This window comes from Cyprinus carpio, chromosome A24 (assembly GCF_018340385.1).
Source record: "Cyprinus carpio isolate SPL01 chromosome A24, ASM1834038v1, whole genome shotgun sequence".
Lineage (NCBI taxonomy): Eukaryota > Metazoa > Chordata > Actinopteri > Cypriniformes > Cyprinidae > Cyprinus > Cyprinus carpio.
In genome coordinates this window covers 7,284,943-7,312,685 of record NC_056595.1, presented here as the reverse complement: position 1 = coordinate 7,312,685, position 27,743 = coordinate 7,284,943, and the positions used below count along the sequence as shown (strand labels likewise).

The following is a 27,743-nucleotide window of genomic DNA, read 5'->3' as shown; positions in this document are numbered from 1 at the left end:
ATGCATATATCACGAGTTTAAAGTTTAAAGCATTTAATTCACACGGACCGACTGTCACACAGAGAACACGCGATCATGCTGGATAAAAACGCACTTCACAAGATCTCACAGCTGGATTTGATTAAATTTGCAAGGTGTGTGAAATTAAATGTTCATTAACATTCAAAGATTTGTTTAAATGATATAAATGTGTATTTGCTTAATGATGACGGCAAACGAGAAAGTATTATAATGTTTGCCTTTCTATTACTAATAATATAAAAGCAATCGTTATAATACTTTTTGTATACATTAATTCATTTGTTTAACCGTTTTATCTGATTATTAGAAATACTTCTATCCATATTAGACAGAACTGTTAAGGAGGAAGGTGAACAAGAGGGAGAATGTGAGCACTGTTTGCTCAGGTGCTGCCTTTCTCAGCACCGTCAAATTAAAAGTCAGGCACACCGTCAAAATAAAAGTCAAGCCTCGAACACATCGGCCAAGCAGATATTTGAAAAATGCCTTGGCGATATATCGGTCAACCACTAGTCAGATTTAAACTATTTGATTGACAATGTACAGGTACTACAGCCTCATTTATCAATTAGTCAAAGTGGAACTTAGGCTTACCAATGTTAGGGAAAAAAGGGTCACTAGACCGTTGCCGAATCATGGCCTGCATCTGCCTTTGCTGTTGTTGCTCCTGCCTCTCTTGATCCAGTAGCTCTTGAAGAAGAAGGGGCTGTTCATCTAACAGAAGAGGCCTGTTCTGTTGACTCTGTTGTGCTTGAGACCCTTGTTGCCCTGTAGCCCCAGAATTGAACATGCCCTGTTGAGTTTGGGGGTTTACAGGATGGGGAACAGGATGCTGACCACCAACCAGGTTTAGATCCACATGTTGTCCTTCTGAAGGTCCAAACCCTTGAAGTGGTCCCTGCTGGTTCCCAGACAGCATCAAATTTGCGTTACCTAAAAGTGCCTCTTGGGTTAGAGCTGGATCTATCCTGTGCCCCATTGTTACTCCAGGGTTTATCCTGTGTTCTTGGGGTTGTCCTTGCAGCATAACCATACTCATGTTTGAGCCAAGATTAGTCTGGCTATTGGGGTCACCCGGGATAGGAGAAATTATGGATTCACTCCTAGTGTCCTCTAGTTTTTCCTTGATCAACAGACTTGACAGCACTGGAGCAGATCCAGCATGCACATCGGCACAAGATTCCTCAAAAAGTCTAGAGACATCATCTTGACCACTTTTACTACTCATAGGCTGATGCTCATCCACTGAGGTTCCAAGACCTTGGCCCTCAGTTTTTATGTTTTCAGACTGAGAATGATCCTGGACCTCTTTTGACAAACTCTTTTCATGTTTGACATCACTAGGACCCTTTATGCCCTCTGATTTAGGTTGAGCTGAGGACATATCTCCACATCTGTTATTTCTTTTTTCAGACAAGGCTTTCTGAAGGTCTGAGGTATCCCCATGGTCATCTTCTATGTGATCACTCAGCTCCAGTTCTTCGTTAAACATATCTTTTTTGTCCTCAAGGTTCAGCTCAGGATCTGCATAAGCTAGAAGATCAAACTTTCCAGATTTCAGAAGATCATCAAGATGAAGATCATTTGTTTCTAAGTCTATATCTTTGCCATCATCTGCATCTAGGTTCAGGTTGTCCAGGTCTTCATCAACCAAGTCTTTGACCTCCACGTCATCAAGGTCCTTGACAGCAGAGTCATCTGTTTCTAGCTTCTCTACACCACTACAAGGCAATGGGATTTCCTCTGTTGAACCAGGGGTTGTGACAGGAAGTATTGCAGATTTGGCATGAGTAACTGAATCACTACTGATTGAATGGCTAAGTGGTGCAGGCAAGGGGGTCTGCTGTTGTGCTGCATTTGTATGGTGAAGCAGATTATCCATAGTAGCTGAAGTCTGTAACTGATTGACTGATCCTTGCTGTGACTGGCCCAGCATTGGGTCCATAATTCTGGGACCTTGATGTCCTGTAAAGGCCATATTTTGGCCTAACATGAAGCCATTAGAGGGTCTCTGGGAATGATTAGAATTGTCCAAAGCATTAGGTGGACCAAAAGGTAGTCTGACCCTGTTCTCTGGAGCCCTGTGACAAAGTTCAATAAATGGTTGACCCATTATATTATGCTGTTGCACTGGAAGGCCACGGGGTGGAAAATGTTGGGGTAGGCCCAATTGATGATTACTGCCTATTGACCTAACAAAATCAACAGGTCGTCTCATATGTGGTGGAATACTGTCAACCATTGGTCCACCTTGTATCTGGTGAGGAGGCCTGAGGAAATGTTCTTGGCATGGCGCTCCAGGAGGAGATCCAAATCTGGAAGGAATTAGGTTTTACGAGAACTTAAACACAAAACTAATTACTAGTTTGACAGTACAATTGATGAAAGAAAAACACTTACCTTTGTCCTTGCTGACTCATGCCAGTGTTGTTTAGATCCCTGGGGAATGGTAGTCGGGAGCACTGGGGTTCATCAAGCATGGGCCCACGTTGATTGGCAAGGAAAGTTCCAGGAAATCTTTGTCCTGCATGAATTTGTGCGGGTCTCATAGTACCTGGATACGGAGGTGGAGGCCTACCAAAAATATCATTCTGAGTTCCAGAATCGTCCTGTGACCAATGCCTTGGAGTCCCAGGGGCAGCAGCAGGAGTTGCCTCCTGGAGTCCCTTTTCCTGTCTGATTGCACTTTTCTGCTGCTGCTGTTTGAGAATTAACTGCCGTAATCTTTGGCGCTAAAAAAAGAACAATAACAGTGTAAAATCAATAACACGCTACTAAAAATAGAGCAGAGATTAAAGAAAAAGGGTAATGTTCTCTAACTGAAAAACAAAATATGTTTTCAAACCTGTTTCATTTTCTCTTCAGTCTCTCCAAGCAGTGGTTGCATTGTGTTCTGTGTATCTGATGGGTTGCCTGTGTTTACTGGAACATCATGTGACAGTCTTTCCCCTGTTTGTGAACATGGGGTTAGAGGAGCTTGTTCAAATGGATCATGAGTAGGTGTCTGGTTAGGGTTTGTCTGTTGTAGAGAGAGACTTTCATCTGAAATCCCAGGATGTTTTGGGGTTTGAGAATCAGGAGCACAGGGACGAACAAATGGGTCCTGCATTCTTTGTGCTTGATGGTTAAGTGGATCTGTTTGATGGGACATGAAGTTTACTCTGGGATTTTGTCTAGGGAAGGCTTCTGGGTCAGCTTCTGGATGTGGAGTTCCAGGGGGTTGAGAATATGGGTCAGTGAGGACTGGTCTCTGTGTTCCTGGCCACTGATCATAAGCTTCATTTTTGATTGGCCTAGGAGTTCCAGAAGGCTGTGAGAAGGGATCTGTGGTTCTCTGACTACTAGGAGATTTAGGGTATCTCTCTCCGGAAGAAGGTCTTGGAGTTCCTGGCATCTGAGCATATGGATCGATAGCATGAGACGGAGATTGTCTGCAACTATTAGGTTGTGACTGAGAAAACTGATCAATTGTTGCAGTTCTAGGTGTGGATGGCAATGTATATGGATCAGAGTGTGGTCTTGGGGTACCAGGCATCTGGGCATATGGATCATGTGGTCTTGGAGTACCAGGAGGCTGAGCATATGGATCAGGCATTTGCTGAAGGTAGTCTGGTCTAGGTGTAGATGGTGCCTGTGAATAAAGATCTCGTTGAGTGTGTCTGCTCATGGGCAAGGGTTGGGCAAAAGGACTCCCTTGTCCTGGACGCATCATTCTGCCCTCATTACTGAAACCATCTCCCATTGATGGATGAGGTGTAAGAGGCTGATGTGAATAGGGGTCAGAGTGTTGAACTTGGGATAAAGTGTCAGATGACCCCCTTCTCATGCCTTGCTGCCCTATGCTGAATGAGTCTTGCTGTAACTGGGAAGGAGGAATGGGTGTTTTGAACACTGTAACAGATCCTGACTCATTACTCCCTGGAATAGGTGTTAACAGTGGCCTAGAGTATGGGTCAGAAAGAACCATGCGGCTATGGGCCATGCGCTGGTATGCTTCCGATCTTAGGCCTGGTCTGGAAAAACTGTCTCCAGGTGTGATATTACTGATAAAATGTCGTCCTTGTTGCTCAGACAATGGTCCTGGTCTAGGTGGACACATAGGTTTCACAAACAGGTCCGATGGTCGAGGTGTGTCTGGAGGCTTTGCATATGGGTCGGTGCTGAGAGATGTTGGAGACCCAAAGGATTCATGGGCTGGTGAGGGCCGACTCCTTTCTTGCATGTCAGACACAGAACCTCTGCAAGGTGTGCTTGACCCAGATGGGGGTGGCCTGGGGGTTCCCACCATTTTGCTATACGGATCCCATGGAGAAGAAGGACGGGATCCAGATGATTCAGGTGAAAACATTTGAGGAGACTGAGGCTGAGATGAGGGAACCTGTGGGTACTGAGTGTCCTTGGTAGGGGTCTTTGCTGTGGAGGAAGGGAGTGGCGGTTGAGGACGCACAAATACATCATCTGTTGATGCAACCGATGTTGCAGTTCCAGGCATCTGAGTCATTGTAAAGCAATCCTTGGGGGTTAATGTTTGCAAAGGAGAATCATTACCTCCACTGGTGGGCTGAGTTGTCACTGGACTCTGATTACCACTTTTAGAGTTGTCTCCACTAAATTGCTGTTGCTGCTGTTTCTGAAGTTGCTGCTGCTCATTTTTGACCTGTTCTAACTTTTGCGTGGCCTCAATTTTTGCCTGTTGTTTGCTCTTTTGTCTCATTTGCTGCCATGAACAACAACAACAAAAAATAAGATACTAGTTAATTAAGCCACATCACTTAAGAAATAAGAAAAGCAGTATTGGATATTTTTTTTTCAACTGAACAGTTACATTCATATTTGTTGGTACTGGGTCTTGGCAGATGTGTGCCAGACCTGTACCTCAAACTGGGATTCTAAGAAATTATCCTCTCAAAACATCCTGCAACTATGGCTACTTAATGTTTATTGATTGACTTTGCTTTTTGAGACATTTTCCTGCTGTTTCTTAAACTGCAGTTTACAATGACAAAGAAAAACTGAATGTAAAATTATGTAAGAAGACTTCAGAAAACTGAAAATAATGCTACAATGACCACTGACATGCATGTGCATAATAAAAAGTAAAAGTTTTTTATTTATTTACCATTTAATGCTTTAAAGCATCACTAACTTCTACTTATTATGTTGATGCAAAGTTTTTTCATATGCCCAGCCAAGGCATATTGTATTTCATTCTGACAAATAAAAAAAAATTACTGATTACATCCATTTGAATTCACATCCTCTAACAAAGGCCTAGTTTCAACTGAATTCAAATAGCTATTTAACAAATTAAACTAATTCTGATTAAAGATTATACTGTGCTGATCAACCCATTTTTTAAACATCAAGGTGAAAGATTTTATCAGAGGTTTAGACACTCCATTTGAATAACACAATCTCACAGTCTAGCATTCGCAATGAAATATCCCTTGGGCTGCCAATCACCTGTCTGAACTTCCACTCTTGTTCATGCTCAGACTCCTTATGCTTGAGTGGGTCCTTGAAGAGCAGCTCCGTGTCGATGGGAATGCTGGGATCAAAGAGATCAGCTGGCTGTTGCTGTTGCTGTGTTTTCATTGTGTCATTAGACAACTGAACTTTGTTTATACGAAGGGCTGCTCTGTTGTCTCTCGCCTTTTGCTAGTGGGTTAGAGCCAAGCAAAAAGTCAAAATCTTCATATATGTATATAAACATCCAATTTTAGAATTTATGAGGCTTAACATAGTCTCTTACCACATAAGGTGCCCTTTCCTGAGAACTAGCTTTCCTCCATAACTTTGCAATTTGCTTCACTCTAGTCGCCCAATCTGTTAAAAAAGTCAGATGGTTGGTCTATAACTTGCCTCCATTTCAAGTACGCAATTCTTTTTGTAGTGATTTAGGACAATCCGTTCACCTGGAAAATCATCTTGAAGGTTTGGGAAGTTCATATTGGTGTAAAGAACAGGAGCCACAGTGGCCATTTCACCAAGAGTTTCTTCCTTCTCCCACTTTAACGTGCTCCTCTGAGCATTGGACATGGTGTCAGTCTCCACCACTAGTGGAGGGCCAGATCCAGGCACGGGAACAGGGGAAGCCCAGGGACCAATCATATCACCCCCTATCTGGCTGAATTTCTTCTCCCTGTAGTGAACACATCAAGCCATTAAGTTTCACTGAAACTATATAGATTTTTAAAACAGAAATGCCAGTACTAATCTGTGTTACTCAGAACCTGAATTCACTCACCTCACATGTTCTGGAAAAGGCATGCGGTGAATTGAAGATAATGTGCCAGACACTCCAGCTCCAGGATTCACAGGGCTTGGAGGAAAGTGGGTGTTTGGCCCCATCATGCCATTCATCATAGGCATGCGAGGGAACATTCCACCAACATCTCCTGCAAATGGAACCATGGAGAAACATGCACTTTTAAAATGAGCAGTACATTTTACATGTGACACTGAAGTTACAAGCACACAAAAACACCACATCTGTGTGGTTTACTTGATTGTTAATATGAGGAGATATTCGAGGAGATTGCAGACAACTTGATACCTGGGTTCTGGAGAGACATTGCTGTAGCTGAGGCATTGGGGGCAGTGTTGGGTGGATGAGGATGTTGAGGAGGCTGGCTGGCGTTTGGACTGAGCACTGCAGTGAATAAGTCTTCGACATCTTTACTCTCCAGTTCTAAATGGAATGAATAGAATGAAGGATTTTCATATATAAAGACTTTTTACCAACTCCCAACTAGGAAATTAATGCATAACACAATGCATACATTGCATATTGTTAAAAAGTTACAATTGATGCACTGCATTTTCATGAAACAATGTATTTTTATTTCTTATACATTTTTAACATTGCATAAATATAAACTGATTCTGAGATATCTAACAAGACATATTACCCACTTTTCTAAATGGGAGACAAAAAATTTCAGCAAATTGGGAAAATTAAATATTTAAAACATCTGCTCTGTTGCAGATTGTCAAAAATTTTAGAAAGAACAAACCTGGAATTTTGTAGAACTTGCTAAGAATGGCCCCTGTAAAAAAGGAAATATAACTAGGCTATTAAACAAAATCCAACATTCAGAAAATCTAATTCTACAGTAAACAAAAATCACAATTGACAAGGTTGAAAAACTGCTAAGGTAAAACCACTTGTTTGCTAAGGAAGGAACAAGAAATATTCATCATTTAATACAGATTAGGCCAGATATCAAAATTATCAGATACCTGTACTAAAAATGTAATGCAAATGTAACATACAATATAAGCAAAGACAACACAAACTAAATGGACAAAATTATTAGGACAATTACACTAAAAAGGACTTTATTGTATTTTAAGTACATAGACCCACCCCTCCTCTTTCTAGCTATAACAGCTTCCACTCTTCTAGTAAGGCTTTCCACAAGATTAGGGTGGGTTTCTGTGGGAATTTTTGCCCACTCATCCAGCACAGCATTTTTGAGGTCAAGCACTGATATTGGGCAACAAGGCCTGGCTCGCAATCTTCGTTCCAGTTTATCCCATAGCATTAAGATTTCCTTTCACTGGGAGTATGGGGCCTAACCCAAACCCTGACAAATAGCCCCATACCATTATCCGATGGTGCCGCGAATGGCAGTCATGGCACTAAGCTCCAAAATTCTTCAGACATACTCCTTAACATTAAGCCACACAACCCAGACAATATTTTTCTGGTCTTTGATGATTCAGACGTTTTGTTGGACATTCTAGTTGGAAGTGCAGCTGTGCTGTTCAAATGCCCGTACAGACGCAGCAGAGGGAAGTGCGTCGGTTAAGTTCCGCGAGCGCAGCTTTCAAACTGAAATCCCAAGCATTCTTGCGAATGTCTGTTCCCTTCTTAACAAAATGGATGAACAACAACTTCTCACCCGCATCAACAAGGACTTTTCAAACTTGGCTGTACTGTGCTTCAGTGAAACCTGGCTGAGTGAAGGTATTCCAGACAATGCGCTGCATCTGCTGGGCTTCCAGCTGTTCAGAGCGGATCGTATCGCAGAGTTAACAGGATAAACAAGAGGTGGTGGATTGTGTTTCTTCATCAGCGAAAGTTGGTGTTCAGATGTAACAATGCTGAAAAAAATATGCTGTCCTAATTTAGAGGCACTCTTCATAAACAGTTAACATTTCTACTTGCCACAGGAGTTTTCCTCTTTCATTTTCATGAATATGTACGTTCCTCCAGAAGCATGTGAGAGTGCAGCACTTCAACAGCTGGTTGAACAAATAACTGAAATGGAGCAAAGGTACCCCAGACTCTCTTTAAATCATTCTTGTAGATTTAAACAAAGCAAATCTTTCCTGTGAACTGCCAAAATACAGACAGCACATTACATGTCCCACCAGAGACAGTAATATATTGTATTACTGTTACACCACAATAAAGGATGCATATAACTCTTTCTCATGGGCAGCTAGTTCATCTTATACCGACCTACAGGCAGAAGCTGAAATCAGCTAAACCTGTATTAAAGACTGTAAAAAGATGGACTAATGAAGTGGAGCGGGATTCACAAGCCTGCTTCTTGGGCACCATCATCTCTAAGGAGCTAAAGTGTTACACTCACATAGACTTCACTGCTAAAAATGCCCAGCAGAGGTTGTATTTCCTGAAAATCACTTTGGACCCCTCACACCCAGCCCACTCTCTATTTCATCTGTTGCCATATGGTCAGCGCTACAAAGCACCGACCACCAGAATAAGACAAGGTTGGGGTTTTTTTTTTTTTTTTTTTCACACAGAAATATTCAGGCTATATTCAGACTGAACAATTAAAACTTTCATAACTATACATTGTCTATTATAACTAACAAATTTATATCTAGCATCTGAAAATTGTTCATTTGAAAACTACATAAACTGTATACTTGTAAAGAACACCTGCACATTCATTAAAACAATTCTGTTTTTTTCCTTCTGGATTTCTACTTCTGTATTACAGTACATTGCATTATTTAATTTTCAGTTTTTCTTACATTAGTTTCATATTTCATCTCTGTGTAATTCCTATGTATGTCTGCACTATCATGTATGTTTGGACTTCCACTTTGTGGCTGTTACTGCTGTTCCTAAACATTTCCACTTTCCAGTAATACCACTTACAGTTGACTGTGGAATATCTAGCAGGGAAGAAATTTCAAAAACTGACTTGCTGCAAATGTGGCATTATATCACAGTACCACGACCGAATTCACTAAGCTCTTCAGAACCATTTCTTTCAGAAATGTTTGTAAATGCAGACTAGGGGATTTTATATACGTGTGGCAATGGGTCTGATTTAAACACCTAAAATCAATAGTCAAGAGGTATTTCCCAATACTTTTGTCCATATAGTGAATACATTTCATATATGTTGTGTTGTGAGCATAGTAGTACAACAAAAAAGGAGAATTGTTTGTTTAGACAAAATAATAAATGTTCAATTTGCAAAGTGCAAGTAAACCATGACTCTTACCATCGGAAACCATCTTGTCCAGCTCAGGACTCAGTATTACATCCAGAGGTTCTTCCTGTAGTGGCCGAGACCCTCGAGCAGGGCCAGGTTGAGGAGGAGCTGACTGATCATTCGGCAGAGTGCCAATGTCCAAACCAGCTGGGAGAGAGAGAAAGTTAAACAGCTACTCTCAAACTTAAGTTTCTTATCTCTACTGAATACAAAACTCAACTTGCAAAAATCTGCAAAAAAACAGAGGTGTCATTCTGTAAATGCCTAAATCAGAGTTGCTAAGCAATTTATTTTCTACTGTGCCTGAGTATTTGCTTAGAAAAGGAAGTTTAAAAACTGGAAGAGTGAGGAGAGTTATTTCATGTCATGGCAAAATAAGGGAAAAAAGTTTCTTGCTCTCTCTTTCATCCTCTCTCCACTAACTAATTTTTCCAAGAAAAAATGGGAACCTAATTAGTGTTTTCTGCTCAACTGAGTGTGAAAAAGTATCTTAAAAAAATGGATGCTCTTTCATCATTGCATATCGTTTCCTATTATAATAGATGAGAGCTTGATCATTTAAAAAGCAAGCAACTGATTACTCATAATAAATATTGTCATCAAAATCAAAGAGTCTAAATGCAGCAGAGACAATTACTCTGGTTTCTTGAAAAGTTCTTGTTCCAGGTTCAAAACAGGTTAAGCTCTATCAACAGAATATGTGGCATCAGTTGTGTTTACACTACAGTCATGCACTCATTAAGTCTATAGGGGCAATGCAAGTCTGTTACAAGGTTTAAAAGTTGAGATGTGATATTATCCTTATCACAGCAAAAAAAAAAATATATTCTGTCATCTTCGGTCGAAAAGATAGGATTAAGCCATCATTTGAATCTTTACTTACTTTTGATTATGTATACTCACAATAAGAACAAAGCTATGCCTTTGTAAAATAAAGAAAACCAATAGGATGAGCTTTCCACCGACTCTGCAAACTTTGTATCGCGGCCATAAAAATAAAACAAAGACCTGTTTTAATGGACTTTTTGCATGTTTATATGCCATACGTTAAAGGGAAAACATTTTTTGTTACCCTGTGGATCTTGCTTTCACACTAAAGCAGTTACATCACTCTCAAACCACTAGTTTTTCCACTGCAAGGCCATTCCACAAAGAGAAGGGAATGTGTCCTTGCCAACAAAAAAGCTGGCGATTAGAAAGAAATAAAACTATCAACTAAATTAGACCCTTGAGAAAAGAAAAAGGACTCCACACAACACATTCAAGGACACTTCAGTAAAATGTCAAAAACTGCAAACAATCACAGATGCCAAACTAAGGTACAGTAGCGGCCAAACCCAACATCCATCTAAGGACAGCTTAGTTCTCACCTCAGTGTCACAACAGATTCATGTGCAAGAAAACATGCAGTTTGTGTTGTTTATGGTTAGTAAAAAGATGCAGAAAGCCAAAGATGAGTGTGTGCATTTTTCAGAAAAGGGATCATGCAGAAACTGGCACTACAAAAAGTCTGAGGGACTGTTTGGGGGGCCGAGAGGCCAGGAGAGGGGGGCAGCTTTACTTCCACAGCCAGAGAGGCTGTGCCAACAGGGCTCTTACCGAATGGAGAGGGGGAACTGTCCACCTGGAAAGGGCATATATCAAGACCTACAAGAACCCAAACCAGATAAAACCAAATAATTATAAAACAGAAATGCAGGAAAAAAAAAGTAATAAGAAAAAGGTGGAGGATGCTAAGACAACAATTAAAAAGAAACATAGCAAACCAGGTAAAAATGCAAAATGCAAGTGTGAAAATGTGAAAGAAAAGGAGATGCGGTTCTTCAGTATCCTTTCTGAGATTGTTAGAGCATCTGCAGAGTGAAGAGAGAGGGGAGACTATCCTATGGACAGATCTTCGGACTGAGTCTACCTGATTCAGGGCCTGGCTTGACCAGGTCATCGGACAGCATTCCCAGGAGATCATCATCTGAATGTAGAACCAGCTCGGTTAAGGGATCCTCCACATTGGCTAGAGATCAAGAAGACAAGCGTTTCTGAGCACGAGTATCCACACTAATCACCAATTAAATGTTACCAAGGACCGGGCGGTAAGACATATACTGTGTTGGTGGAAATGTGTCAACTGGAAGATCTTCTTGATAACAGGGGTGCAACTTCTGTCATTTGGACATGGTTTGGATTTTAAAAACACAAGGTCCTGAACAAAACTACTATGTCATGAGAAGCTCTGACCCAAAACCCAGTAAGCTGCCTTTTAAGCTGCATTTTAAAGTCACCATGAAATCTGAATTGCTTTTTTTTTTTTTTTTTTGGAATATTGCAGTATAAATAATTCATTTGTGCATGTGCCATCATAATCGTGCTATCAAAAACATTAACTTCCCCATCTCCTTGCAATATCTTTTATGACACATAAACACATCAATCAAGAAGCCATTTCACTTAGATCTACTCCACAATAGGGGAGACAAACAATTGTAACATCTGTTTTAATGTAGACTTTAAGACCAGCATCAAATGCTACAATCCAACCCATTAAGTCAAATTCTAAGGCAGCACTGAATGTCTCATTGTTAAAGGAACAGCGACAAGATCAGTGAACAAAAATCCATCCAAGATGACAAATTAAGTGAGAGAAAATAAATAGCTATGAAAACAATTATTTCACTTAATACTGAATATTTTTGATATAAAAGACTTAAAAAAAAATTACCCAGTACTTGTGTCTGCTATGCAGCTGAAAGCATCTCGATTCTTTTTGTGTGTTCCAGTGAAATTTTTGTAAATCATGCATCATCATGTTATGAGGCTGCATTTCAGTTAGGAAGCTGACTTAAAAGGTAGCTGCCTATGTTTAAAGCAAACCATGAGACAGCTCACTAGATTTTGGAACAGAGCCACATTGTTAGAGTAATATAAAATTGCTCATATTGCTGTATGCACCTTAAACATTGGGGGTGACGTCCTCCTAAATAAAAAGATTTTCAAATGACATTCTCGGTCAAGTGGTATAAGATTTTAGTCATACCACCCACTCCTAATGTTGGCTGAAATATTCTTTATAATTTCAAGTGCATTAAATGCATAAAGATATATGCATAGTAAGATTCCCAAATCAAACACTTGTTTCAAGACTAAAATGCAATAAAAGGGTTAAATGCAAGAATCTGCAGAGCTTCACTCTATGAGAGATGCAAATCTCTAAGGACAAACAAGCGGCCCTGAAAGCCTTCAAATAGCTTTGTGATTGCTCTCCAAACGAATACGCACAGGCCTTCTAAACACTGCACTGTGACTGCCAGCTTCCTATCCTCCCAGAAAGCTCTGACAGGGAATTCAGAAAAGTGCTGGCAAATTGGGTTTTAAAAACATGTTAGGTTGGCCACGAGCAGAGGTCTGCTGGGCTGGGTGTAAATGAGGGTTGACAGAACTGAGGTTAAGGAGAAATGGTGAAGAATGAGGCGTCTGAACAAGCTCTTCAGCCTATAAGAGTATGCAAATCAGGGCTGAAGAGAACACAAAATGAGCAGGTGGGGGCAAAAAAAGTTCATTGGTATGGTTTGTCTTCTTTAGTCCCTGTGGCAAATCATGAACCTAAACCATCTCTAATGCAAACCACTGGAGTAACACTGTAGGATTCTGCAGTGCTGTTGGGTTGTGTGATGCATTCATTGTGTGCGGATGGGAAAGCGGGAGGAACTGTGATAATGTGCATTATAGTTCTCTGCAGAATTCACTGCAATCTAGAGCAGAAAAATGTGACCTGTCTGATCACAGCAGAAGAAACTAACTCTTCTCTAAACAAAGGCAATTCACAGTGGAGGTAGGAGATATCTCTGGACAGCACTGTGCGTCTATTTGGAAAATATGTGTGAAGACATCAATGTACAGATATATATTCTTCAGCTCTATTCATCTACATATATTTTTAAATATGAAGGTGCAGCTGAACATACGCAGTGGCCCTGCTTTAGACGAGATGGGAGTGGAAGTGGTACTCAGAAGCGGGTCAGATAAAGGGTCCAGGAAGCTGCTGCTCTGTGATTTGCTGTCTGCATGACTGGCTTCTTCCTCCACAATCCCCGTTTCCAGAGCTGACTTGGTCTGTTTGCTTTTATCCAGAAGTGCTTTCCCAAAAAATGCCTCCTGTAACATATAAGTTAATAGTGCACACAAAAAACCATAAATACTAGATTTCCAAATTCTCAAGAAAATATGAGTTGTGTTTGCCTGTGCAAAATTGGACACAAAATGGGTGGTTTTCTAGGGTGATTTGAGTGGTTAATTCAGATTTCTATGATATTTTGTTGTCTAGATATGGCTCAGGTCCATCCTTCAATGTAAATTTATGTTGATTTTTTCAGCCTGTTTTGTAACCCACCAGGTGAAAAATCAGTCTTTTTTTTCAGTACTTTCTGAACATTTCCTGCTCTAAATGTCAAAAGGTTGCCACAATGCTTAATGGTAAAGCAGGTTTGTAGCACTTCAGAATATCTTAACAGTATCAAACTATCAATGTGATGACTCCCTGCTGTGTTAAAACATTAAATGCCTAATGTGCTGCAGTTTAAATCATTGATTCAAGACATTCCTCTGGTGATGACCTTTACGTCTAATTTCAGGTTTGACATATAGGAACGCCTAAAGTGACAGCTGTTACAGTTAATGCATCACTGCATCTCCATGTTGAGCATGATGGATTTTTTTAAGAGCATGTGTCATCCTTGCACATGCGCACAAAATCCCTGACCATTACGTTTCACTCTTCAGTTCAAACACATTCAGCTCTGATGCATAGAAAGGTCCTGATAGGGATGCTTATGTTTATTGAAAGAACTAGCAATTAGAAGACACTTTTATCTAAAGTGACTTATGTAGTATACTTGTTACATGTTTAATTCCCTGGAGTGGCTTGTGGTAAAAATAATGTTTCAGATTCAATACAAGCTCTACTGACAACCTCTGTGGAGTGTTCTCGATTTCCAAAAACAAATTTAGATTCAGTTTGTAAAAACAAGCTAAATTTAAGAATAAGGGGAAAGGCATTCCAGAAATATTATAGATTGACCTGTAAGTACGAGGGGAAGGCCTCCTCGAGTTTGGTTTTCTTCTTCCTGTATCTCTTCTTGACTTTCTCCAGTGGCTCGCTAACAATGGGAGTCCCATCCACAGGAGTGTCTGGTTCATTCCAACCTGGAGAAAAGATAAACTTGATGCAACAACTAAGAGTATTCACCAAAAAAATATACATCCAAACCTAAGATTTCCAGGCCATACCTTCCTTTCCTGTGAAGTTCTCTATAAGCGAGCTTGTGGAGTCTTTCTGACTGAGAGAATGCTTGGCTTTCCCCTGCCCTGCTTTGCTCCTCTGACGTACCATAAACCCACCGATACCTAAAGAGGGAAAATGGGGAACCACAATATAATTTAACTTAAAATAGTGTCACTTAAAAACATAAAAAACAGCTGCTGGTCCCCTAAACTAGGTGATGAATGCAATCAGGAATTAATAACGTGGGATCAGGACAGTGACATCTTGATATTCATCTCCATAATTCAAGATGAAGTATTAGCTTTTGGCCAGGAGAGGGTGAGTCATCTTGGCTACGCTCCTGGAGAAACCATTTCAGGTAAGTCTATTTCTGGTTGTACCAAATTGGCTGAGTCTGACCCAACAATCCCCACTCCACCACGGTTCACCACATGGACACAGAATGAGGTTGGTTTATGTACTGTAAATAGTGTAAATACTTCAATGGGAGGATACGAGAATAAGAAAAAAATCAATGAAATCCATGACTAACCAAATAAAGAGCACTTAAACTTTTGTAATTTGCATGTATTCATCCCTATCCAAAAATGCAGGGGTTCTTTAAAAAAAACAAAAAAAGTCTATACTGTAGGTATTTATATATATAAAAAGAACGAAATGGAAGGTAGTGCTTAAAAAGGACATGACTTTAAAGAGATTGCTTCTTTAGTTAGAAAAAAAGCTCTGAGAGAATGTTCTTTCTGGAGTACTCCCCGACAAGGAGCTTTAAAGAGCAAAGAGCACTGTGGGATGCTATTTAAGTTCCAGAATTTGCAGCCGCACTATTTCACAGTCCAGTGGAGCTGTCCTTTCCGATAAGTGCACCTTTCTCTCTCTCGCTCTCTCACCGGGTCTGTACGGCTTCCTCTTCCTCTTCTTGTTGCTGTCGCTGCCGTCGACCCCTTTCAGGTGGTCATCACAGTGCTCACGCTCGGGGCTGGAGTCAGATTTCCCATCACAGTCCATCGGGTTGCCCTCTGCAATGCGGCCAAACAACACAGAGCACTCTAGATGCTGACAGAATATTCTTGAAACAGCACAAAGATACATACACAAAAAACAGCGTGCACGACTCACTAGACAGTGTGGTTCAGTAGTTGACTTTAACCGCAGAATTCACACACATAATAAAAACAGAACACACACATGTGCGTTCAATGCCATCTGACTTGTATAAACATGACAAAAACAAAGAAAGGTGTAAAGGCGGGTGAAGTAAAATAACAGCAGAGGATTGTTTTGAAAAAATTCTTGCCACATTCCACAAAAAACTACAAAAAACAACAACTTGGTTTTAACAAAGGATGAAAAAGAGAAATTTAATCTTCAACAAAAATTTCTATTGTTTTTCTATTTCTTTTATATAAAGTGCAGAATTTTTGAAGCCCTGTAATTAATGGGGTGTAAATCATATGAATCATACGTTTAAGTCTTAACCCAGGAGCTGGAGTTATTCAAGACCTTTAGTTTAAAATTGTAAATTGCCATTTTATATATGATATCTGGCAGTGAGGGGGTTAAACTGTTGGCCCCATTCCTCCTCATTACCCCCGCCTGCTCTCTCAGACTGGCATTGCGATGGAGGGGTTGGCCATTAACTCAGTTCGAGCCGCCCAGCCTCTGATCACTGAAATGCCAAGGCAGGTATAATTTGCTGACTGCTGTTTTCAAAGGCTCTCTTTTCTCTCCAAGTCGAAGTCATTACATGGCTCACCTTCTTCTCGATTTCTCTCTCTCTCTCTCCAATACCTTGACTCTGTTTTCTATATTTCAACAAATCTAATTCAAATTAAATCTAACTCATAATATTACTTTGAATATCAATGGATACTAAAAGAACAACAATTTGATTCAGAAATGGTCCCTGAAAACAAAATCTAATGGTCTAGTTGTAGTGACTGACAAAATGTTTCTTTCTTCTTTTATTTATTTAATTTTTTTTACAGAGCAGTGTGGCCAATATGCACACAATTAAATTTAAATGATACGTGCAATGTTTTCACATTAAAACACTTTCTCTTATCCCATTTTAACATGTAGAGAAAAGAATTTGAGTTTTTTTGAGCACATTAGGACTGACTCGGCCAGTGGTGTGGAAGCATCACCTTTAAGCTCAAACACATTCTTTACCTCTACTGTCGTCCAAGTCTCCATCTCTGAAGAGCTCAGGCTGGGGGTCAGGGGGCGTTTGCAGCACGGCCACACTATTCTGATTGATGATTTTCAGCTTAAGTTTGGGTTTGGATCGTCTGCGTCGTGCGGTCTGGACACATAAACTCTGGAGCTGACACAAGCCTGACTCGGTCAGACACACGCCATCCTGAGTGTAGGTCCGTTGGAATTCTGGCACAGAACAAGAACAGAACACAGCGATGATGACTGAGTCCACTGAAACTGTTGCTCTGACGCTTCAGCAATTTAAGCAAACTACATAGCAAATTGTTGAAGCAAAGTGAAATGAAAAGTATTTATAAATACCATTTTCCTTGACTTTTGTAAGAATCTGTGCCACTACAGGAGGCTCGTTGATGTCCATGAGCTTTTCCACTGTGCCACCTGTAACAACACATAAGCAAGAAGGAAGCTTGACTTATTTCAAGTTAACACTGCATATTCACAGTCATTTGTTGGGTTATTTATTGATAAGAGGACAGTCTGGAGCCATTAAAGGCAGATTACATTAACTGCTGCTTCATTCACATGAACAGGTTGCAGCTTGATTTAAAATTCAGCCCATCTGCTTTTTTTTAATGAACCACAATTTTGCTGGAACAAAGTTTCATTGACCAAAACACTCTAGTGTCCATCTGTTACTGAAAAATTGGGCATCAACATGCACATCATACAGAAATCAACAAAAGATCATTCATCAAGCGTATTCACCTGAGGTTACGATTAGGGCATTTTTGTTCAGCCATGCATTTTTTTTTTTTGGCATATCCAAATCAAATCTGTTTAGTTCTTTGTAGTTTGAACAAACGGAACGAGGCATGAAATCAATTTACTAACTCAAATCAAACTACAAACAAAAGCTGATTAAATGTGATTTCTGAATATGTGAGCATTCCAGAAGTTTGTGGCTCTTACCAGGCGTGGACATGGTGTGTGTTCTGCATAGAGAGCAGTCAAAGCCCTCATCTGCTGCACTCTCCACCTCTTCATCAGAGTTCAGCCCCTGACATGAGGCATGAACCCACCTGCACATCAAACGTCATGATTAGGCCACATTCGCAACCAGTTAGCCATAAGAATAAGTCACAAAGCAAGCAAATATCACATGCTTAACGTGATGAATATTTTCCCCCATCAACACCTGCGTTTAATTCATGTACTAATCTACTGCTGAGCCATTTCCCAGGATACTCTTTTATTTTGCCATTATGGCATCTTGCATGATGGCGTGCCACCCACCTGTCACACTGCCGGCACTGTAGGATGAGTTCTTCCTCTCTGTAGCTGCGCGCACACGCGGGACACACCGTGAGACTCGCACACGGACCGCATTGTGTGTAGTTATTCTGCCACTCACAGCCCTGGCCAGGCGACGTAGCTCCACAATGAGTACACAATACACACCTGATGGAGAACAATGCAGTTACTGATATAAAATACATGAGTAAATCACCTCATCCCAGAAACATACACTTTTATTCATAAACAACTAAATCCATTATTTTACACTCAGATTGTGACCTTTCTGTGAATGGACACACCTCTTGTTTGCACATGGCTTAGCATCGACTGTGCTGCCTTAAAAATAAATATTTAAATGGCTCCAATCCAGGTAAAGCTCTGACTGAATGCACCACAATGCATTGCAAACCAAGCTGTGTTTGAATGAGGATTACATGTGACTTTACAGCAAATATGTAGAAAATCCCTTTAGATCTTGTTTGAAAGCAGCTGCTAATGATCAAGAGAGTGTTAGAAGGCTAGAGAGAGAGAGAGATAAAATGAGAGAGAGGTATGCAAAGAGAGATATGAATCTAACAAAGAGATAATGCTAAAGCATTGAGAGAGTGGGATATAAATGGAAGAAACTGAGAGAGAATGGTCACAGACTCATGAATTCATAGCACCTGTAAAGAAAATGTCTAGGTTGTATTTCACCCCAAAAACAAGAGAAACAAATAACTATATTTTGCATAAAAAAACTGAAGGGATCATTAGGATAATTAAGATTCTGCATGCTGACATTCTGAATTATTTTTTGGACAATTAAATACACTTTAACAAGTGTTCTGAAGCCATATCACAGCTTTCTATGAGAAGCAGTCTAAAATTCAGCTCTCAAATATGGAGCTAAAACAGTCTTAAAATTAATATATTTACTAAAAAAAATAAAAAAAATAAAATTCATTCATAAAAAAAATAACATTTTCAAACAGCAATTTATAGACACATAGCAATTTATACTAGGGGTGTCAAATCAATTAATCACAATTATTCGCATCCAAAATAAAAGTTTATGTTTACATACTGTAATATATGTGTGTGTGTGTATTGTGCATATTTATATGTATATATAAATACACACACATACATGTATATGCTTAAGAAATATATCATATACATACACACACGTGTAAATATATCTTAAATATATACATGTATGTGTGTGTATAAATATACACAGTACACACACATTAGATACACACAAGGATTGCTATGGATTTTTTATGTGGCTGTTTTAAGACCGTCTACTAGTCATTAATTTAAAAATTTGTGTTTTAATTTTATTTATTTTCAAAATTTTATTATTAAGCATTTGTGAAAAATTTTGAGGCCACTGTAGCTCCCTACACAGATCTCCCTCTCCAACCTGCATATTCTAAACTGACAGGTCACATTCAGTTACAATCCAAACAAGAAAAAACAATGTTTTAATTTATGCAATTAATATGGGCTTGCAAAAAATCTTGATGGTTAAAAAAAAATGACAAAGATGAAGACAGAGCTATGAAAGCACCAAACTGGGCTGCGGTCCAAAGCTGCATCTAATTTTAGCGAAGACTTCTGTTTGTGTGTGTGTGTGTGTGTGTGTACATACCACTTGCACTTCCAGCTGCCTTTGGGTACATTCTGCAGTGGTGGGTCCAGACAGTATGTGTGGTAGCTAATGTCACAGTCATCACAGAGCAGCAAGCGGCCGGGGTCACTGGCCTGCCCACATGCCTCACACACCGTGCACTCCAGACACCGCCAGCCTTTACTCAACACCACTTTTGTGATCTAAAACACACACACACCTGAGGTCAGAGGACACAGGTCAAGCTCTAAAGGGCAATAGAGGGTTATATATATAGCAGGCTATAATCTGGATGGATATAAAAACACAAAGATCACAGCCTTAAGATGTCTCTAGAGTCAGAGGTATTTGTCAGAAGGATTTGCTGGCATTTACAGATCAATTTATGTGGGTGGTGATAAATTAATCCAACCACATCATCCTGTACTAACAAACATGTCCAGTCCACCTCTTGATTTGTACTCTACTGGGGAAAGGGACCATTTGATGCATATTAATGAAGGAAAACTTGACATGACAACTTGATAACCTATTTAAACACGCAAAGTTTGAGTTAACAAAACAGTTCTTATAAAATAATATAAATAACTTTTTTAGTGCTTTTTTTAATAGATAGTGACCAGGGGCTGTCAAACCCCAAAGTCATATATATATATATATATATGATTTTTGAATAAATTAAATCAAATAAAAGTTATTCTCTGCTGCAGCTCTCAAATCTCATTTAGACTTACCCACATTCCAATATGGTTCCTTAATATGTGCTGCACCAGTTTTAACAACATGCAGAAATATAGCACACTATTTGCATGGACTACTTTTATAGCATTTTTGAAGTTTGACAGTATAAATCTTCATCCACTTTTATTGTATGAAAAAGTAGCATTTTTCCTTTTGTGTTAAATGGAAAAAAGAAAGTCAAATGGGTTTAGAATAATATGAGGGCGTGTAAATAGAATCATTTTCATCAATTATCTTTAAATAAATGTCCTTGTTCTGTTATCTGGGATATCTTCAGCAGCTGTGATTGTTAACTGTCAGCTGCTTGCACAGACCAACTGGATGACTGAATGAGAGGAAGACCGCTCTTTCACAGGTGCTTGGTTTAGATATCAGAATGCATGACACCTGGCCATGACATTTGCCTGTTGGATACTTTAACCTCATTACTTTTTTTGGTAGGGAAAATCTTATCAAATTTAGGTCCCCTTTTAAGAAAATGAAGTATAATATGAGTTTTAAGGAACACATTTTTGGTTTGGTTTTGATGAAGGGGTACTTAAACCTTAATGATGCAGTTTGCAGGGGTAAATAAGACAATAAATGTCAGTATAAACAAAACTATATCACTGTGGTGGTTATTATTAATAATACACGTATAGAACTCTAGTGTTTTTATCATATTGCTGGTGCTGCCATTAAACACTTAATAAAGCCACTCTCCACAACCAACAATCACTTTAATGCACCACCGCCACTTGAGGTTTATTACTTTAATTGTTCTTAATCAGACTCACACTGAATCTCCGTGCACAGAACTCCACATTAATCTCAGCAGATTTCAAAATCTGCTCTGGGAATATGAGGGGGGAAAAATCAGTAGAATCCATCTGGGCCTCTTATATTAAATGAAGATCAGGAAGTTTCTGGCATATCTCAAAGCGCTGAGAGATACCGAAAGCACCCTGATGTATTCTTCTGTCCCTGCTGTCTTTCCGGGATAAAGATCTCTGCTTTAGTCTATCAACATAAGACACAGACTTTATAGTCTGCTTCATAATCCTCTTAACATTTTACTCATTACCCTCGGGCTGCTTTCATCCAGGTCCTCTCACACACTGACCTGTCACACTTATCTCACACACAATTAACCTTCACTCCAGATAAGAGCAGCTCATAAACAGTGCTGGTGAACAGGTTCAGCTGTGATTGATCGGGGTGGGGGGGTGGGTGTCTTACCTTAATATTGACGCAGAAGGGGTGGTAGCACTGGCCGCACTGGGAGCAGGCTAGCAGTCTGCCCTCAGCACCCTGACCAAAGCTCCCACACACCACACACATGTCCTGGAGACACAAGAGAGATCAGATATCCACCTGTGAAGTTCTTTCTCACACCCATGCTTATATAAAAATCATCTAAGGCACATATATTTAAGAGCAGGATCATGTGTCAAGTGTTATCACCGTGTAAAACTGAACTACAGATGTGCAGCCTTAGTGCTCGATGATGTTGATAAGTGTGCAAATTCTTTTTGAGGCTACTGTATGTGACAAAAAACACGAAACCACTAAGCGAAAAAGCAAAAATGTTTCCTTTTGCCTTAAGTTCACTTCTATTTTGACTTCATAGACTTACTTGTTTAAGTGTGAAGGAGTCAGAGGCGGAGAACAGGACTACAGTGTTGTGCATGGAGTTTTCCTCCTCTTCTTTTACCACATATGGAGAATCCATTAAGCTCACCTGTAACAGAACACAAGACATCGGTTTACATTTGCTCAGGTCACATCCAGCTGTTTGTAACATATTACTATACTGTGTCTAATGACATCATTGTTGTTTCTGGAAAAAAAAATAATAATCATGCGATCGAAAAGGTTAGCATTGAAAACAGCTATAGACAATTTATACTCAATTAATTGATACAATTTGATATAATTGGTAATTAATTTACAAGGAAACCAAATCCCAATGTAGACTATAAACTTGCTTGAATTATCTGGATTTAGCTAGGCTATTACAGAAGTACAGTTTTTATGCCTGCACCAGATTTTTTTTTTTTTTTTCAACTAATGCATACATTGGGCCCAGCTTGTCTTAAAGGGAAAATTCTTTCATCAATTAATTATTATCATGTCCAAACCCATTAGGCAAAACTTGAGATTTATTTTCACACGTAAACAAATTCAACAGTTTGGAATAACATGAGGGTGAGTAATTAATGACAATTTTCAGTTTTTGGTGATCTTTCACTTTAAGTTTGCAATGCACAGTAAAAATAGCAGTGCTGTTAATTAAAAAAGTAAAAATAGCTTGCCGTGCTGGTCTCACAATGCAGGGTCATGTTTCTTACATGTGCAATGTGAATGTTGTATTTATATTATATTTTTCATTAATTATCTGTTAATATCATCTAGATGAACTTATAGACGAGGAGAAAAGTAACGCTGCTTTGTTTAGTTGGTTTAATGGGATTCACAGAAATGGACAGTTTAAATTTAGAGGCTTGTCATGGTGAAAATTCAGTGTGAATAGGCATTTATGTCACAATTTAGTGTGGCATAGGTTTGTAATGAGACTGGCTGACAAAGTTAAGATGTTCATTGTGTGTGTAAACTACAGGACAGCTGCTGAGTACAAAATTGCATATTTTATCATATTGGCAGCCAAGTACATACAGGCTCAATCACAAGTCGCTTGTGTTGGGGAAAATGTCAGCATTTGCTATTTTGAAAAGGCCATTTGGGCCGGGAACTGCTGCTGAAGCTCTGCTGACAGTGAGTGCATTTCCCAGGCTTTAATGTGAGCATTAGGCACATCTGAGTGCTGTTTTATTTATGCTTGTAGAGGTGGGGGCTTCATACCCCAGGGGTCACCAGGGGGCTGCTCTCCATCTTTAGCCTGGAGCGTCCCCTGCCACCTCTCCCAGAGAGGTTAGCTCCCCTGGGTCGCCGCCTTCCAGGAAAGCCAGATCCACGACCCTAGCAGACAGAGACAGGGAGAAAGGATATTATTTTATTTCTTTGAAGGCACACTTTGGGAAAATTGAGTGTGATATATAGCATTAATGGCCGAATACTCCATGCACTCCATAAACCAACATGTGATATCATGATGACTTTAATGTGCTTTATATCTGGTCATTAAGTTTTCTACAGACTCACTGTATTATAATGGCATCACTGATTTAAAACTCACTAAAAATGGTTAAAGAGCTGGTAAGTCTGATCTATATGTAGAAATTATTATTATTATTTTTTTATGTGTTTCAAACACTGATTTAAGTTTTGTATCATCACACAGAAATGTTCACTGAAGAGAGAGAGAGAGAGAGAGAGAGAGAGAGAGAGAGAGAGAACAGCATCACCCTTCCTTGCACTCAAGTTTTAAAAATGTTGTTAAAATATATAATTTTAATGTTCAATTATTAAAGTCATCAATGGATTATCATCAACAATATATTTACTAAATAAATAAAAAAAAAAAAATTAATAACACAACACCATCAAAAAAAAAAAAAACAAACACTCACTAACAAACACACTGCAAAGAAAAAAAAAAAGAAAAAGTTGTTTTCATTCATTGAAATTCCCTGAAATTCCACTGAAATTCCCTATATCACGCAGCTCAGATTAAAAACCCACAAATATTATTCTCTAATAGCACATGGTACTATTGTTTGAATGATTTCACTGAAAATGCTTTTGCTGTTTAGGAGAAATAATTTCAGGGACCCAGCTATAACCCAGCTTGACATGGTGGAAAACTTTCTGGAAGGCACCAAACCCGTTGCATCTGTGTTTTTGATACAAAATCATCCATCCATCCCAAGACCTGACCCTCTGAGGTTCAGCCCAACTTCCTGAACACTACACTGACTTACAGATCACATTTCAGGCCAGGCTTCTGCCAACTCGCCCTTCTTCTGATGGTGTCACATTGCGTTTGCATTGAGGCTGAAGCTCTGGCCCAATTCCCACTTCCTCCCAGGTAATTACCTCACTGTAGCCAAGCTGCACTACTCAGACAGGAGACGTCAACTTCATTTAGAGAGATTGCCTAAGGAAGCTTGGCGTACTCCGTCGCCCTTACAGTCTGAGTCTAATTTGTGCAGAAATGAATTATGGAGAGGGAAAAAATAGACGAGGGTTAAGGAAGGCACTCCTCTAAATCTGCTCGAGTGCAGCCACAGAGAAGAACAGCAATTCTGATGAGATACTGCTGCAATGGAAAGGATGCAACTCTGGTGTCTCATGCACGTGTATTTGGAGAGATGTCCAGGGTTTGTCATATGAACATGCTATCATATGAAACATTTATTAATGTATAATGTGAACATGGAAATGTGCAATGGATAATAACATAAGACAGTTAATCAAATAATTAACCTTTGCAATATGATGCATTTCAGAGTTAAACGGAATATTCAGTAATCAATAATGTGGGATGAGGCTTGAGTTTGTCTATTTAGTGAATCGTGAGGGGATTAAACATTATTATAATACTGGTTATTATTGTTTTTCCTGGTTGCATGACCTTGTTTATATGAGCATATGATTATAACATTATGAAAACATGACATTTTTTTCTGAGTAAAAGGCACGAATGAATCATGACCATGGACGTTTATAGTCAATTGTGTACATTATTTCAACCCTCATATCATATTGTTTTTAAGAATCTCACGCCATGAGTGTTAAGTTTTTAAAGGGGTCATATGATGCGATTTCAAATTTTCCTTTATCTTTGGAGTGTTACAAACAGACACTCAAAACAAATCATGCTTGTCAGAGCAACGAGCTTTGTAAAAATCTATGTTTTTAGTTGAGATTGCCCAGTGGCCAAATTTTTTGGGTGCAGTGGACGTTTATACTGTTGAATAACCACTAAATGAACTACTAAACCAATCTGCCACTAAAAATGAATGTGCTTGAAAAAGTGTTTGCATAAAAATGTCAGAAGCATGACACATTTTATCATGAACTAGATGAATAACATAATATCAAGGCCTGAATGCTACAAGTTTTTGAGCAACAACAACCACAGAGTCATCTAAGGTATACTCACCCATAATTCCTGCACCATTTTTGAGCTTACTTTCTAGACTAAACTAGCTGATGCTTTATTACCCACACCCACCTTAAAAGCTCTGTCCCCTTCAGGGCTCAAACCCTTCAACACCCTCCCCTCATTTACCAATCTCATGGTCCAGATGGGCAGCCCGTGCATCGGCCTGGTCTTAGGGCTGTCCCAGGCGTCCGAGAGCTCTGGAGACCAGGAGGGCGAGCTCATTGCGCTACGGTTACTCCATGCACCCTGAGGTAAAGCGGCGGAGAAGAGACGGAGGGGGGGAGGGTATATTGGTGATGAGGGGCGACAAAATGCAGCAAAATAAATGTGAAAGCCAGCAACAAGAACACAGCATGTCAAATGAATGCAATACCTTTAAACAAATGCATCATATCAAGCCAATACAGTGAAAAATTTAAGGGATACTCCAGCCCAAAATGAAAATTTTGTCATTAATAACTTACCCCCATGTAGTTCCAAACCTGTAAAAGCTCACAATTTAAGATATTTTGGATGAAAACCGGGAGGCCTTTGACTGTCCCATAGATTGCCAAATGGAAAGTAATAAAAACAACCTCAAAAAAACCCAACCTCCAACAAAACTGCTGCTCAAAAAAACCAAAATTCAACCATGAAGAAAACAAAAATAATGACTTTATTCAACAATTCCTTTGTCAACGGTCTCCTCTGTGTCTCTCCATATCACTGTATGCTGCGTACGCTTTTCTGTATCATCCCGCTATTTTTGTTTTCTTCAATTACAAAAAGTGTTCCCATCGCTTCATATAACCCAGATTGCACGTGTGATGGCAGATGGAGTATTCTGACGATGACGACTTTCATACCTTTTATAAACCCCGACACACACAAAGACTTGGCAGTCTATGGGACAGTCTCCAGGTTTTCATCCAAAATATCTTAAATTGTGTTCCGAAGACGAACTGAGCTTTTATGGGTTTGGAACGACATGGGGGTAAGTGATTAATGACAAAATTTTCATTTTGGGGTGGAGTATCCCTTTATGTTTGGGACAAATTTCTGAAACATGACAGTGACATTACGTAATTATATTTTGTGTCTTAAGAAAAGCAGCTGTTAGTATTTGCTTTGAGTGAGTTTCAATTTGTTGGGAAGTCTACTAAATTACCTTACAAACCTTACAAAGAAAACACATGAGGATCCTAATTATAAAATGGTCATTACGCCTCCACGGAAACAACCTTGTTTATTTGTTTGTACAAAACAACTGTGATCGTGTCAGCATGACAACAAGCAGCTCTTTGAGATAAACAGAGAATTTCATAAAACACAAAGCGTCATGGAGAGCATTTAGCCTGTTTAACGAGCTAATGAGGGTTAGGCAGTATAATTACAAAGCATAACACAATCACCGCAAGGCCTTTTTTGGTTGTACAAAATGAAAATAATTTCTAAATTGTAAATAATAAATAACAGCCATGGGTTGTTTTTTTTTTTTCTGTCATGTATCATTTTGTCCCAAAATACTACTTTACATGAATGTCTGAGCTCCAATACAACTTATTGTTTATGGACAACAGGGTGATACACTGATGATTACCAGACACAATAATATTGTCCCACAATATTGCAAAATTAAAAATAAGAACTTTTTTAACTTTAATAAAACTGGGCAACGCAGACACTGTATACCATTTCCATCACATTTTTTTTTTTTTATCTAACATTATTTTCTGTGGTAATCAGCAAATTCTTGATGTGAATTGGACACAACTTGTATTGAACTCAGAACATTGCTTCCTAATAAAACAAAAGTACTTAATGAAACAAATGACCATTCCTTAGGCACAAGACCCACAAATTGTTATCAAGGATTAAAAAGAAAGAAATGAAAAGAAAAGAATAGCTCTCCTGAAACATGAGTTAAAGAGTGAGTGGAGGGAGGCAACTGAGAAACAAACAAATATATCATCATGCCATCATGCCAGTGAATAAAGACATCAAAAATAAATAAAATAAAATAAAATCTGACAAAGCCAGTAAAAATCATTGTGTTAATATTGGTGATTGCTTATTGACAGCCATGCTGACAGTTAGTTCAGTAAGAGTATGTTGAGGAAGAAGCATGTC

General features: G+C 39.2%; 1 pseudogene; it reads right to left on the bottom strand.

The window, feature by feature from the left end:
- Positions 1 to 27,743, bottom strand: part of LOC109050390 — a 140,145-nt pseudogene that overhangs the window by 20,931 nt on the left and 91,471 nt on the right.